Source organism: Saimiri boliviensis, chromosome 4 (genome assembly GCF_048565385.1).
Source record: "Saimiri boliviensis isolate mSaiBol1 chromosome 4, mSaiBol1.pri, whole genome shotgun sequence".
NCBI classification, from domain to species: Eukaryota; Metazoa; Chordata; class Mammalia; order Primates; family Cebidae; genus Saimiri; species Saimiri boliviensis.
The window spans coordinates 128,686,672-128,700,371 of NC_133452.1; the positions used below are offsets into that span (position 1 = coordinate 128,686,672).

General features: G+C 36.4%; 1 pseudogene; it reads left to right on the forward strand.

Annotated features, from left to right (window-relative positions):
• LOC101050087 (methylosome subunit pICln pseudogene) overlaps positions 1-8,553 on the forward strand; it is a 29,862-nt pseudogene extending 21,309 nt beyond the window's left edge.
• Positions 8,554-13,700: the final 5,147 nt, after the last annotated feature.

Consider the following 13,700-nt stretch of genomic DNA (forward strand, 5'->3'; position numbering starts at 1 on the left):
CTTCAGAAGATGGGTAGTAAGAAACTACAATGAGCTAAAAGAACATGTTCTAACCCATCGCAAAGAAAATAGGAACCTTGAAAAAAGATTGGACGAACTGCTGACGAGAATGGACAGCATAGAGAGGAGAATAAGTGAATTGATGGAGCTGAAAAACGCAACACGAGAACTTCGTGAAGCATGCACAAGCTTCAACAGCCGAATTGACCAAGCAGAAGAAAGGATATCAGAGGTCGAAGACCAACTCAATGAAATAAAAAGAGAAGGCAAGAACAGAGAAAAAAGCGCAAAAAGGAATGAACAAAATCTTCAAGAAATGTGGGACTATGTGAAAAGACCTAATCTACCTCTGATAGGTGTACCTGAATGTGATGAAGAGAATGAATCCAAGCTGGAAAATACTCTTCAGGATATTATCCAGGAAAACTTCCCCAACCTAGCAAGGCAGACCAATATTCAAATCCAGGAAATACAGAGAACACCACAGAGATATTCCTCAAGAAGAGCAACCCCAAGGCACATAATCGTCAGATTCACCAGGGTTGAAATGAAAGAGAAAAAGCTAAGGGCAGCCAGAGAGAAAGGTCGGGTTACCCACAAAGGGAAGCCCATTAGACTCACAGCAGATCTCTCAGCAGAAACCCTACAAGCCAGAAGAGACTGGGGGCCAATATTCAACATCCTTAAAGAAAAGAACTTTCAACCCAGAATCTCCTATCCAGCCAAACTCAGCTTCATAAGTGAAGGAAAAATAAAATCCTTTGTGAACAAGCAAGCACTCAGAGATTTCATCACCACCAAACCTGCTCTACAAGAACTCCTGAAAGAGGCTCTACACATATAAAGGAACAACCAGTACCAGCCACTCCAAAAACACACCAAATGGTAAAAAAGCAGCAACACAATCAAGAATCTGCATCAACTAACCAACAAAACAGCCAGGTAGCATCAAAATGACAGCATCAAATTCACACATAACAATACTATCCCTAAATGTCAATGGACTAAATGCCCCAATCAAAAGACACAGACTGGCAAATTGGATAAAAAGCCAAAACCCATCAGTGTGCTGTATCCAGGAAACCCATCTTACATGCAAGGATACACAAAGGCTCAAAATAAAGGGATGGAGGAAGATCTACCAAGCAAATGGAGAGCAAAAAAAGGCAGGAGTTGCAGTTCTCATCTCTGATAAAATAGACTTTAAGGCAACAAAGATCAAAAGAGACAAAGAAGGACATTACATAATGGTAAAAGGATCACTGCAACAAGAAGAGCTAACGATCCTAAATATATATGCACCCAATACAGGAGCACCCAGATACATAAGGCAAGTTCTTAATGACTTACAAAGAGACTTAGACTCCCACACAATAATAGTGGGAGACTTTAACACCCCATTGTCAATATTAGACAGATCAACCAGACAGAAAATCAACAAGGATATCCAGGACCTGAACACAGACCTGGAACGAGCAAACCTAATAGACATTTACAGAACTCTCCACCCCAAATCCACAGAATATACATTCTTCTCAGCACCACATCACACCTACTCTAAAATTGACCACATAATTGGCAATAAATCACTCCTCAGCAAATGCAAAAGAACAGAAATCATAACAAACAGTCTCTCAGACCACAGTGCAATCGAGTTAGAACTCAGAATGCAGAAACTAACTCAGAACCGCACAGCTTCATGGAAACTGAACAACTTGCTCTTGAATGTTGACTGGATAAACAATGAAATGAAGGCAGAAATAAAGATGTTCTTCGAAACCAATGAGAACGAAGACACAACATACCAGAATCTCTGGGACACATTTAAAGCAGTCTCTAGAGGAAAATATATAGCAATGAGTGCCCACATGAGAAGAAAGGAGAGATCGAAAATTGACACCCTATCATCAAAATTGAAAGAGCTAGAGGAGCAAGATAAAAAAAACTCAAAACCTAGCAGAAGACAGGAAATAACTAAGATCAGAGCAGAACTGAAGGAAATAGAGACACAAAAAACTCTTCAAAAAATCAATAAATCCAGGAGCTGGTTTTTTGAAAAGATCAACAAAATAGACAGACCACTAGCCAGATTAATAAAAAAGAAAAGAGAGAATAACCAAATTGATGCAATAAAAAACGATAAAGGGGATATCACCACAGATTCCACAGAAATCCAAACCATCATCAGAGATTATTACAAACAACTCTATGCACATAAACTAGTAAACCTGGAAGAAATGGATAAATTCCTGGACACCTGCAACCTCCCAAGCCTAAACCTGGAAGAAGCCGAAACCCTGAATAGACCAATAACATGGTCTGAAGTCGAGGCAGCAATAAAGAGCCTACCACCCAAAAAAAGCCCAGGACCAGATGGGTTCACAGCTGAATTCTACCAGACATACAAGGAGGAGCTGATACCATTCCTTCTGAAACTATTCCAGACAATCCAAAAAGAGGGAATCCTTCCCAAATCATTTTACGAGACAAACATCATCCTGATACCAAAACCCGGCAGAGACTCAACAAGAAAAGAAAATTTCAGGCCAATATCCATGATGAACATAGATGCAAAAATCTTCAATAAAATACTGGCAAACCGATTGCAACAGCATATCAAAAAGCTCATCCACCATGATCAAGTAGGATTCATCCCGGGGACGCAAGGCTGGTTCAACATACGCAAGTCCATAAACGTAATTCACCACATAAACAGAACCAAAGACAAAAACCACATGATTATCTCGATTGATGCAGAGAAGGCTTTTGACAAAATTCAACAACCCTTTATGCTAAAAACCCTCAATAAACTAGGTATTGACGGAACGTATCTCAAAACAATAAAAGCTATTTATGACAAACCAACAGCCAATATCATACTGAATGGGCAAAAACTGGAAGCATTCCCTTTGAAATCTGGCACTAGACAAGGATGCCCTCTCTCACCACTCCTATTCAATATAGTACTGGAAGTTCTAGCCAGAGCAATCAGGCAAGAAAAAGAAATAAAGGGTATCCAAATTGGAAAGGAGGAAATCAAATTGTCTCTATTTGCAGATGACATGATTGTATATCTGGAAGACCCCATCATCTCAGCCCAAAATCTCCTGAAACTGATAAACAACTTCAGCAAAGTCTCAGGATACAAAATCAACGTGCAAAAATCACAAGCATTCCTATACACCAGTAATAGACTTCAAGAGAGCCAAATCAAGAACGAACTGCCATTCACAATTGCTACAAAGAGAATAAAGTACCTAGGAATACAACTAACAAGGAACGTAAAGGACCTCTTCAAGGAGAACTAGAAGCCATTGCTCAACGAAATAAGAGAGGATACAAACAGATGGAGAAACATTCCATGTTCATGGTTAGGAAGAATCAACATCGTGAAAATGGCCATACTTCCCAAAGTAATTTACAGATTCAACGCTATTCCCATCAAGCTACCAATGACCTTCTTCACAGAACTGGAAAAAAACACCTTAAACTTCATATGGAACCAAAAGAGAGCCCGTAATAGCCAAGTCAATTCTAAGCAAAAAGAACAAAGCAGGAGGCATCACACTACCGGACTTCAAACTATACTACAAGGCTACAGTAATCAAAACAGCATGGTACTGGTACCAAAACAGAGATATAGACCAATGGAACAGAACAGAGGCCTCAGAGGAAATACAACATACCCACAACCATCTGATCTTCGACAAACCTGACAAAAACAAGCAATGGGGAAAGGACTCCCTGTTTAATAAATGGTGTTGGGAAAACTGGCTAGCCATGTGCAGAAAGCAGAAACAGGACCCCTTCCTGACACCTTACACCAAAATTAACTCCAGATGGATTAAAGACTTAAACATCAGACCTAATACCATAAAAACCTTAGAAGAAAATCTAGGCAAAACCATTCAGGACATAGGTGTAGGCAAGGACTTCATGACCAAAACGCCAAAAGCAATGGCAACAAAAGCCAAAATAGACAAATGGGACCTAATCAAACTCCACAGCTTCTGCATGGCAAAAGAAACAGTCAGTAGAGTGAATCGGCAACCAACAGAATGGGAAAAAATTTTTGCAGTCTACCCATCTGACAAGGGGCTGATATCCAGAATTTACAAAGAACTAAAGCAGATCTACAAGAAAAAAACAAACAAGCCCATTCAAAAATGGGCAAAGGATATGAACAGATACTTTACAAAAGAAGACATACAGGAGGCCAACAAACATATGAAAAAATGCTCATCATCACTGGTCATCAGAGAAATGCAAATCAAAACCACATTGAGATACCATCTCACACCAGTTAGAATGGCGATCATGAAAAAATCAGGAAACAACACATGCTGGAGAGGATGTGGAGAAATAGGAACACTTTTACACTGTTGGTGGGAATGTAAATTAATTCAACCATTGTGGAAGACAGTGTGGCGATTCCTCAAGGACCTAAAAATAGAAATCCCATTTGACCCAGCAATCCCATTACTGGGTATATATCCAAAGGATTATAAATCATTCTACTACAAGGACACGTGCACACGAATGTTCATTGCAGCACTGTTTACAATAGCAAAGACCTGGAACCAACCCAAATGCCCAACGATGATAGACTGGATAGGGAAAATGTGGTACATATACACCATGGAATATTATGCAGCCATCAAAAACGATGAGTTCACGTCCTTTATAGGGACATGGATGAACCTGGAAACCATCATTCTCAGCAAACTGACACAAGAGCAGAAAATCAAACACCGTATATTCTCGCTCATAGGCGGGTGTTGAACAATGAGAACACATGGACACAGGGAGGGGAGCACTACACACTGGGGTCTGTTGGGGGGAAATGGGGGAGGGGCGGGGGGTGGGGAGGTGGGAAGAGATAGCATGGGGAGAAATGACAGATACAGGTGAGGGGACGGAAGGCAGCAAAGCACACTGCCATGTGTGTACCTATGCAACAATCTTGCATGTTCATCACATGTACCCCAAAACCTAAAATGCAATAAAAAAAAAAAATATTCACAGCATACATAGTGACACTTTAATGTATACATTGCAAAGTAATTATAATCAGGCTAATTACCATAGCCATTACCTCACATAATTAACTTTTGGGTGGGCTGTATGGTGGGAACACATAAGATCTACTCTCTTATCAAACTTTAAATATACAATAAAGTATTATTTACTATGGCCACCATGGTGTAAAAAAAAAAAAAAAAGAAAAAAGAAAAACTAGGAAAGCAAGAACAAATTCAATCCAAATTTAGAAGAATAGACATAGTAAAGATTAAAGCTGAAATAAATTTGAATGAATACAAAAGATTAATGAAACAAAAAGATGCTATTTGAAAAGATAAATCTGACAAACATTTAGACAAAGAATAAAACAAACTTGACAAACATTTAGACAGACTCAAATGACATCAAAAATGATAAAGGAGACATTAACCCAATACCACAAAAATTCAAAGGATCATTTGAGGCTACCACGAGCAACTCTATGGCAATTAGTTGGAAAACTTAGAAGGAATGGATACATTTCTAGACATATACCCATCTACCAACATTGAACTATGAAGAAATAATAAACCTAAACAGATGAATAACAAGTCATGAGATCAAAGCTGTAAGAAATAGTCTCCAAAGAAAAGCCTGGGACCCAATGGCTTCACTGCTGAATTGTGCCAAACATTTAAAAAAGAACTAATACATTATCATTCAAACTATCCCAAAATATAGAGGAAAAGGAAATACTTCCAAACTCATTCCACAGGGCCAGCATTACCCTGATACCAAAATTAAAGATAAATCAAATGAAAAAAAACTACAAGAAAAAAATCCCGAATTAACATTAATGTAAAAATCTTCACAAAACACTAGCAAACAAAATTCAACAAAACATTAAAGAGATCATTCATCAACATCTTTGGGATTAGGATGGTTCAACATATGCAAATCAATGTGATATATCAACAGAATGAAGGACAAAAGCTATACATCATTTCAATTGATGCTGAAAAATAATAAAGTTCAACATCCCCTCTCAATGAAAACCCTAGGAAATGGGTATACAAGAAACATTCTTCAACTTAATAAAAGCTATGTAGGACAAATCCACAGTAAGTATCATCATGAATAGGGAAAAAAAAAACCACACACTGAAAACCTTTCCTCGAAGATCTGGAATATGACAAGGACTCCCACTATCACTACTGTTATCCAACATAGTACTGAAAGTTCTAGCTAGAGCAAGCAGACAAAAGAAATAAAGGCATCCAAATTGTTAAGGAAGAAGTCAACTTATCCTTGTTTGCAAATATGATCTCATATTTGGAAAAAAAAATAAAAAATTCACAACAAAAACTGTTAGAACTGATAAACAAATTCAGTAAAGTTGCAGTATTCAAAAATCAACATAGAAAAATCAGGAGTATTTTTAAAGGCCGAAATTTAAAACAAATTTAAAAATAAAAATGTAAAACAAATTTAAAATCAAAACAAATATAAAAAGTAATCTCATTTACAATGGCTACAAAGCAAGTTAAAAACCTGAAAGTTAACCAAAGAAGTCAAAGATCCAGCGAAAATATAAAATATTGATGCAAGAAACTGGAGAGGACACAGTAAAATGGAAAGATACTTCATGTTCATGGATTGGAATAGCAATGTTGTCGAAATTTTCATACTACTCAAAGCAGTCTACAGATTCAATTCAATCCCTGTCAAAATACAATGACATTCTTCATAGAAATAGGAAAAAAAAAAATCCTAAAAGTTATATGGAATTAAAAAAGACCCAGAACAGTCACAGCTATCTTGAGCAAAAAGAACAAAACTGGAGGAATCACACTACTTGAGTTTAAATACTACACAGTTATAGTAACCAAAAGAGCATGGCACTGGCATAGAAACAGACACATAGATCAATGGAACAGAGTAGAGAGAACAGAAACAAATCTATACCTATACAGTGAACTTATTTTTGACAAAGGTGCCAGAAACATGCAGTTGGGGAAGGATAGTTTCTTCAATAAATGGTGTTGGGAAAGTTGAATATCCATATGGAGAAGAATGAAACTAGTTCCCTATCTCTCGCTATTTACAAAAATTCAACTAGAGGTCATTACATCAAGTGACAAAAGCCCAGCACAAAAAGACAAACTTTGTATGTTCTCATGTACTTGTGGGAGGTAAAAATTCGAACCATGGATCTCATGGAGACAGAAGGTAGAATGATGGTTACCAGAGGCTGGGAAGTGTAATTTACAGTCTGGTCAGCAATACAGAGTTGTAAATTGTCAACTGTAATATGGTACATAAAATGTTAGGATGATTATGAATGGGTAGCCATATGAACTCATTGAAGAAATAGCTAACCTATACTTTGGGTGTAGAAATGGGGTTATATAAGATTTCATCAGAGCCCTGACAGATTATCGGGACCTTTTGATAAAAAATAAGTCCTTAAAAGAATGCCCTAGGCATTATGGTGCATGGTTAATGAGTTCAAATTGGGGACCAGATGAAGATGAAATGTAAAGGCTAGAGAGAGAGATCCGTGAGGGCATTTGACTTTTATCCTAGAGAGAGCATACAGTCCACTAAAAATTTTTAAGCATGGGAGTCATTTGGTTGTCTAATAAACATATAGCTATTACTCATACAGCAATACAGATGATTAATTGGAGGAAGACAAGACTAGAAGAAGAAAGACTGATGAGAATTGTTTCAATAATCCAGATTACAAATGAAAAGGCTTAAGTTAGATGGATTTTCCTATAAAGAGATTTCTGTTGACATGAGTTGCAGTTTTGGTGGTGTTATGTTAACATTGTGTTATACTGAAAAATAACTGCTAAAAAAGTTTCCCACCACCAGGGCCAGAGGAGGGGCACCTGCGGCAGCAGCAGCCAGAACCGAAGATGTGCCAAAGTGGAAGGGCCTCAGCACCAGCACCCTTTACCTTACTGAGAGCCACCTGTCTTGGTTAGACAGCTCTGGATTGGGATTCCCACTGAAATATCCCACCATTAGCTTACATGCATTGCCAAAGACCAAAAGTGATTAAGAGAGCATTTGTATGTTATGGTGAATACAAACTTGAAGAATCCTAAGAATCTGTTTCTGAGGAAGAAGAGGAAGACAGTGACGATGATGTTGAACCTATTACTGAATTTAGATTTGTACCTAGTGATAAATCAGCACTGGAAGCAATGTTCACTGCAATGTGTGAACACCAGGCCTTGCATCCAGATCCTGAGGATGAGGATTCAAATAACTACAATGGAGAATATGATGTGGAAGCACATGAGCAAGGACAAGATGGCATCCCAACAGCTGACACCTATGAAGGAGGATTATCCCATCTAACAGCAGAAGACCAGGCTACACTGGAAAGATTAGAAGAAATGCTTTCTCACTCTATGAGCAGCCAGTATAATATAGCTAGGGTTTGGACAGATGATTGAATAAGAGATTATGAAGACGAGATGAAGGGGATACCATGCCAACGGTGCTGGACAGTTTGAGGATACAGACGTTGATCACTAAAAACTATTTATGCAAGTTTAAGATTCTGCTCCTAATTGTAGGAGAGAACTTGGTAACTCTTCCACTCTGGAGTAAAGTTGCTGAAAGTCTTTTTCCTTTTCCAAAATCCAAATTGAATCAGTTCTTTTGAGACAGACTATACTGAGACAACAAGTTGTCACGAGCAGAAGATAGATACTATGACCTCTATTAACTTGATGAATTAACTTAACCAAGAGGGTATTTGTAGTTTATTATTTACCCAAAAATTTCTGAGTACCCTCTGAGTAGGCCTATAATTCCTGCATTCACTGTATGCATCTTCTGTAAAGTAGCAGACCTATGTGGTGAAAAGGCATGGGAGCTTGGAGGCATAGGTAGACTGAGTGGCAAAGAGAGCTCCTTTTGCCAGGCCTTACCAGCCTGCAGTTATAACCTCTTAGGTTATATCCTTTAATTTCTAACCTTTTAGATTAGTTTCTGTAACAGAACAAGTGAATCTGGGATGATGTCCTCAAAGTACTTCAAATGGTAATTGTTTTGTTTTTTATAATAATTTAACCAATAAATCTAGGTTTTCTATATTTAAAAAAAAGAAATATCAAACTCATATACAAAATAATAACAAAGCTCTTTAGAGAACCATGACTGATGAGGAAATTATGGGAAACTCGAAAGGCTACAAGTGATTAAGAAGTACCCTGAGTTTATGGGAAAAAATACTGTGTTTAGAAGATCAATTTAGGTAAAACTTGGAAGAAGTTTATAACTCCTACATCCCCTTTGATGCAAAACAAAAAAAGAAAGAGGACAAGAGTCAGTGATTAAGTTGCAAGCAGGAAACAAGTTTAAAGTCTTACTCCTATAAGATAGCTTTTATTTTCTCAGTGATATGAAGTATGGTATAGCCATCTAGGTAAGAAAATATTATACAGGCATCAATGTCTTTGAAGGGTCTAAATAACATACACCATGGGCGCAACACTGTTTACTTCAAGGTAAGTGAGATTATGAGTAAATCGTTTTTCTGCTTTTCACTTTTACATACTTAAAATATCCTTCATTGAATCTATATATGTATTTTTTAAATCATAAATGAGTATTGTGGCAAGATAAGCTATCTTCATCCCATTTATAGACAAGAAAGAATGAGTATTTTTAATGTAATACGAAGTTGGGAAGAGACAGGTAACTCTCTTTACCATAATTAGCTTCAAGAAGCTATGGAAATGCTGACAGAGGTTAACTCAAGGGTGTAAGATGCTTTAATTTTTTAAATAAAAATACTTAGAGTCCTCATGAAAGAAAGGCAAGCTACCATCCCATCCAGGGTCAAGCTGACATTCTGTAAACACCCTCACTCCCACCTGCATCCTACACAAGGGTCAACAAAATCATGGCTGTGCCACAGGATTCAAGGTTTTCCTTTCTGAAGAGAATAGGGGAAAGTTGGCAGTCAGGGAATTGAGACATAGGTCGGGGAGTATTTGTGGAGGAAGCAAGGAAAGAATGGAAGCAATCAAAAAGGTCTCAGCAATGGGGGAAGGAAACCGATGTTTTCATTGGAGGTGGGGAAATGATCTCTGCCGTTTTAGAGGAGTATCTTCAGGACATAGCCAAATGGCCTTGTTTTTGATGACTTACCTGGACATAATGTACTGTAACTATAATTTTACCCAGCATCCTGTTTGACTTTGGTTAAATGAGAAATGGGGAGGCAGATTTTGCATGGATATTCGGGCCTATATTTGTTTTTTAGGGCTGTCATAATGAAACACTGAAAACTTGGTGATCTAACACAATATAAATTTATTCTGAGTTACAGAAATAGAAGTAAAAAAAAATCAAGGTGTGCGGCAGGGCTGTCCTTCTTCTGAAGACTCAAGGGAAGAATTCTTCCCTGCCTCCTTCTAGCATCTGGTGGCTCCCAGAAACCTTTTGTGTTTCTTGGTTAGCAGCATCACTCCTATCCCTGCCTCTATGGTTGCATGGCCTTCTCTGTGTATCTTTGTGCCCTCTGTTCTTCATATAAGGATACCAACATTCATACATTCATTGGATATAGAGCCCACTCTAATATGACATCTTCTTAACCTGATTACATCTGAGAAGAGCCTATTTCCAAATAAGGTTACATTTATAGATACTAGAAATTAGAACTTGAAGAAATCTAAATTTTTATGGGACAGAATTGAACCCACTACAGACCAGAAAAAGAAACAGGATATGGTCTCTACCAAAAGTTAGAGCATCAAAAGTATGAAGATAAAATCAGGTAGCTAACTAGGAAAATCTACTGTGTTGTTTCCGTAGCAACATTTTTTCCTAATTCCTTGATAAAGGTGATGATAAGGCAACAATTTGACTTGTTGTCCACCTGAACATGCTATCAGAAAATCCGTAGCCACCTTCTAGAGAATCCTTTGGATCAGTGGTTCTTAAACTTGAGCATGCATTAGAATCACCAGAAGGGCTTATTAAAACACAGATGGTTGGGCCCCACCTCAGAGTTTCTGATTCAGTAGGTGTATAGTGAGGTTCCACAATTTCCATATCTAACAATTTCTTAAGTGATAATGCCACCAGGAACCATATTTTTGGGGCCAGAACTTCCCAAACTTTCAAGTGTATATCATGTGGAATTCATGTTAAAATAAGCCATGTACTGTCAAAATGGGAAATAACGAAAAGGTAACAATAGGCACAAGATGTGGAAAGCAAAAAGGAAGGAAAGAAGGGAGGAGAAAAGACAATGTCAACCAACCCCAGAAAATGTGAATCGCTGGATTTTTCCAGTGAAAGACAAACACTTCCTAATGGATGAGAAAAGAACATTCAGCTATGGGTTGCTTACAATAGAAAAAATGAAAATAAAATGAGATAGAAAAGTTTCAAATTAAAGGATAAACATATGTTTACCAGGTATATGTTAAGCAAACAAACAAAAAAGGAGATATGAAAATGTAAACATCAGGTCTTTAGGCAAGGTTGAATTTAAAGAAGCATTTAAAAATATAAAAAGAAACATTTTATATTGGTAAAACATTTAGTCCTCAAATAATACATAGTAATGATATCTATCTTAATACATAGAATTCACATAAATATTACTCCTAATACTTCATATTGATACTTCTAACCTAAATCTTAGAAAGAAAGCCAGATGAAGTTAGAGTGAAAAATATTAATGCACTTCTCTCAGTATAGAGCTAGACCTCAATAACAGATGACACCAATATCTAACACTTTAGAAAGTTAAAACACTCATGCAAACTGAAAGTGAGCTGAAATCGTAGTTGATGAACCATACACAACAATCTACATATGTATTACGGTTGAAATAGTACTCATTAGAAAAACTGCAGTCTCAAGAAATTTCACTACAGAACAAATGGAGAGAATGCATTCACTATGCATTTAACATAATCTTCAATTTAACATAATCTTGAATGCAAATAGTAGAGGGAAAACAACTGTAAATAGATATAGATTAGAAGCTTTATGAGGACAGGGACCTACTTCTCTTATTTATCACTATATCTCCCACATGTAGAACTATGTGTGGCAACATTCAAAATAGATGGAATAATGAAACACATAGAAATTGGCAATTAGTTTTAAAGAGTTTACTGTAATAGAATCTACCAATATAACGAACAATCTTTCTGTCAAGGAAAGTAAGAATTCAAATATCAGAGGTGTAAATAACAATTGAACATAGAGATATATCACGATCAACTTTTTTAAGAAACACTGTAAAATTTTAAGAAACATTGTGTTTCTTAAATAAATTTTAAGAAACACTATGTAAAACAGAGACTGACATATGTAAAGTTAGTTTGTAAAACATCTATATTCAGAATCATTAGGAAAGTTTGTGACTCTCTTTCTAAAGATTCTTATTAATCGGGTGTATAAATAGGATACTGTATTTCAATAAACTTCCCTTCTACCCCAAGGAATTCCTATGCACATTTAATTTTAGAAATCTTTAAATCTGTGTGGATGTTGAAAACCTGAAAGGGAGAGGAGCAGCCACCACAAGAACAAAAAATAATCTACTTTGAAGATGTCCAGTCCTAGAGGACTCAACAAATGTCAGCATAGGGCAAAGTATTTCTCACAAAAGGGGAAAGAAAGATACGCAAATTGGCTGTAAACATGGAAAGATACTCAACATCATTAGTAAAAAAAAAAAAAAAAAAAAATGCAAATTGAATCAGTGAAATACTGTCACACGCCAACCAGAATGGCAAAAACTGACAAAAGTGTGTTGGTAAATACACAAAATATTTGGAATACTCATAACATTACTGGTGGGACCATAAATTGTTTATAACCACTTTAGAAAACTGGCAGTATGTAATAAAGTTAAACATATGCCTGCTATATAACTAAAAAAACTTCACAGCTAAAGATGTACTCAAAAGAAATGAATCTATGGCCCATAAAAAGCACATTCAAAAATATTCAGTTTCATTCAGAACATTCAAGCATTGAAAATAGCCATCTAGAAAGAAATGGATAAACTGTGGTATATTTATACAACCAAAAATTACAGAGCAATTTTTAAAAAATGAACAATTGCTGCATTAACAACATGGATGAATCTCAGAGACATAATGTTGAACAAAAGTGACACACAAGAACACGTATGTGAAGTTCAAATACAAGCAAAACTGATCTTTAGCAATCAGTGTATTCTCTGGGTGTAAAATTTATTGATCTTATATATAGTACTTAAGATTTATATATATCAATATAGATATGATACACTTCAATGAAAAAATATATTTTAATCCTCAAACAATAGTATAAGTAGCAACTAAACTTTATCGTTAATGTTGTTTCCAGGTACTTAATTTGTATTGCCATTAAGTAGTTTCTATGTATATTTAACAAACATTGTGAGCTTCTCCTCTTTCTACTCAGATAAGTGTAGGAAACCTACAAATTATCTATTTCAATACCCTGATCTGTTTTCTCTGGGAACTTTTTTCCAATTCTCAGCAGTCTAATGAGCATTTAAAGTTTTAAATAGTCTGAATAAATTTGCCTAAACCAAGGCATCATTTTGAAGCTCAAAAATGGATTGAACAACTAAACATTTCTATGTCATCCGAAAAGTGTAATTTAAATTACAGCAGAAATGGCAATCAAATCCACAT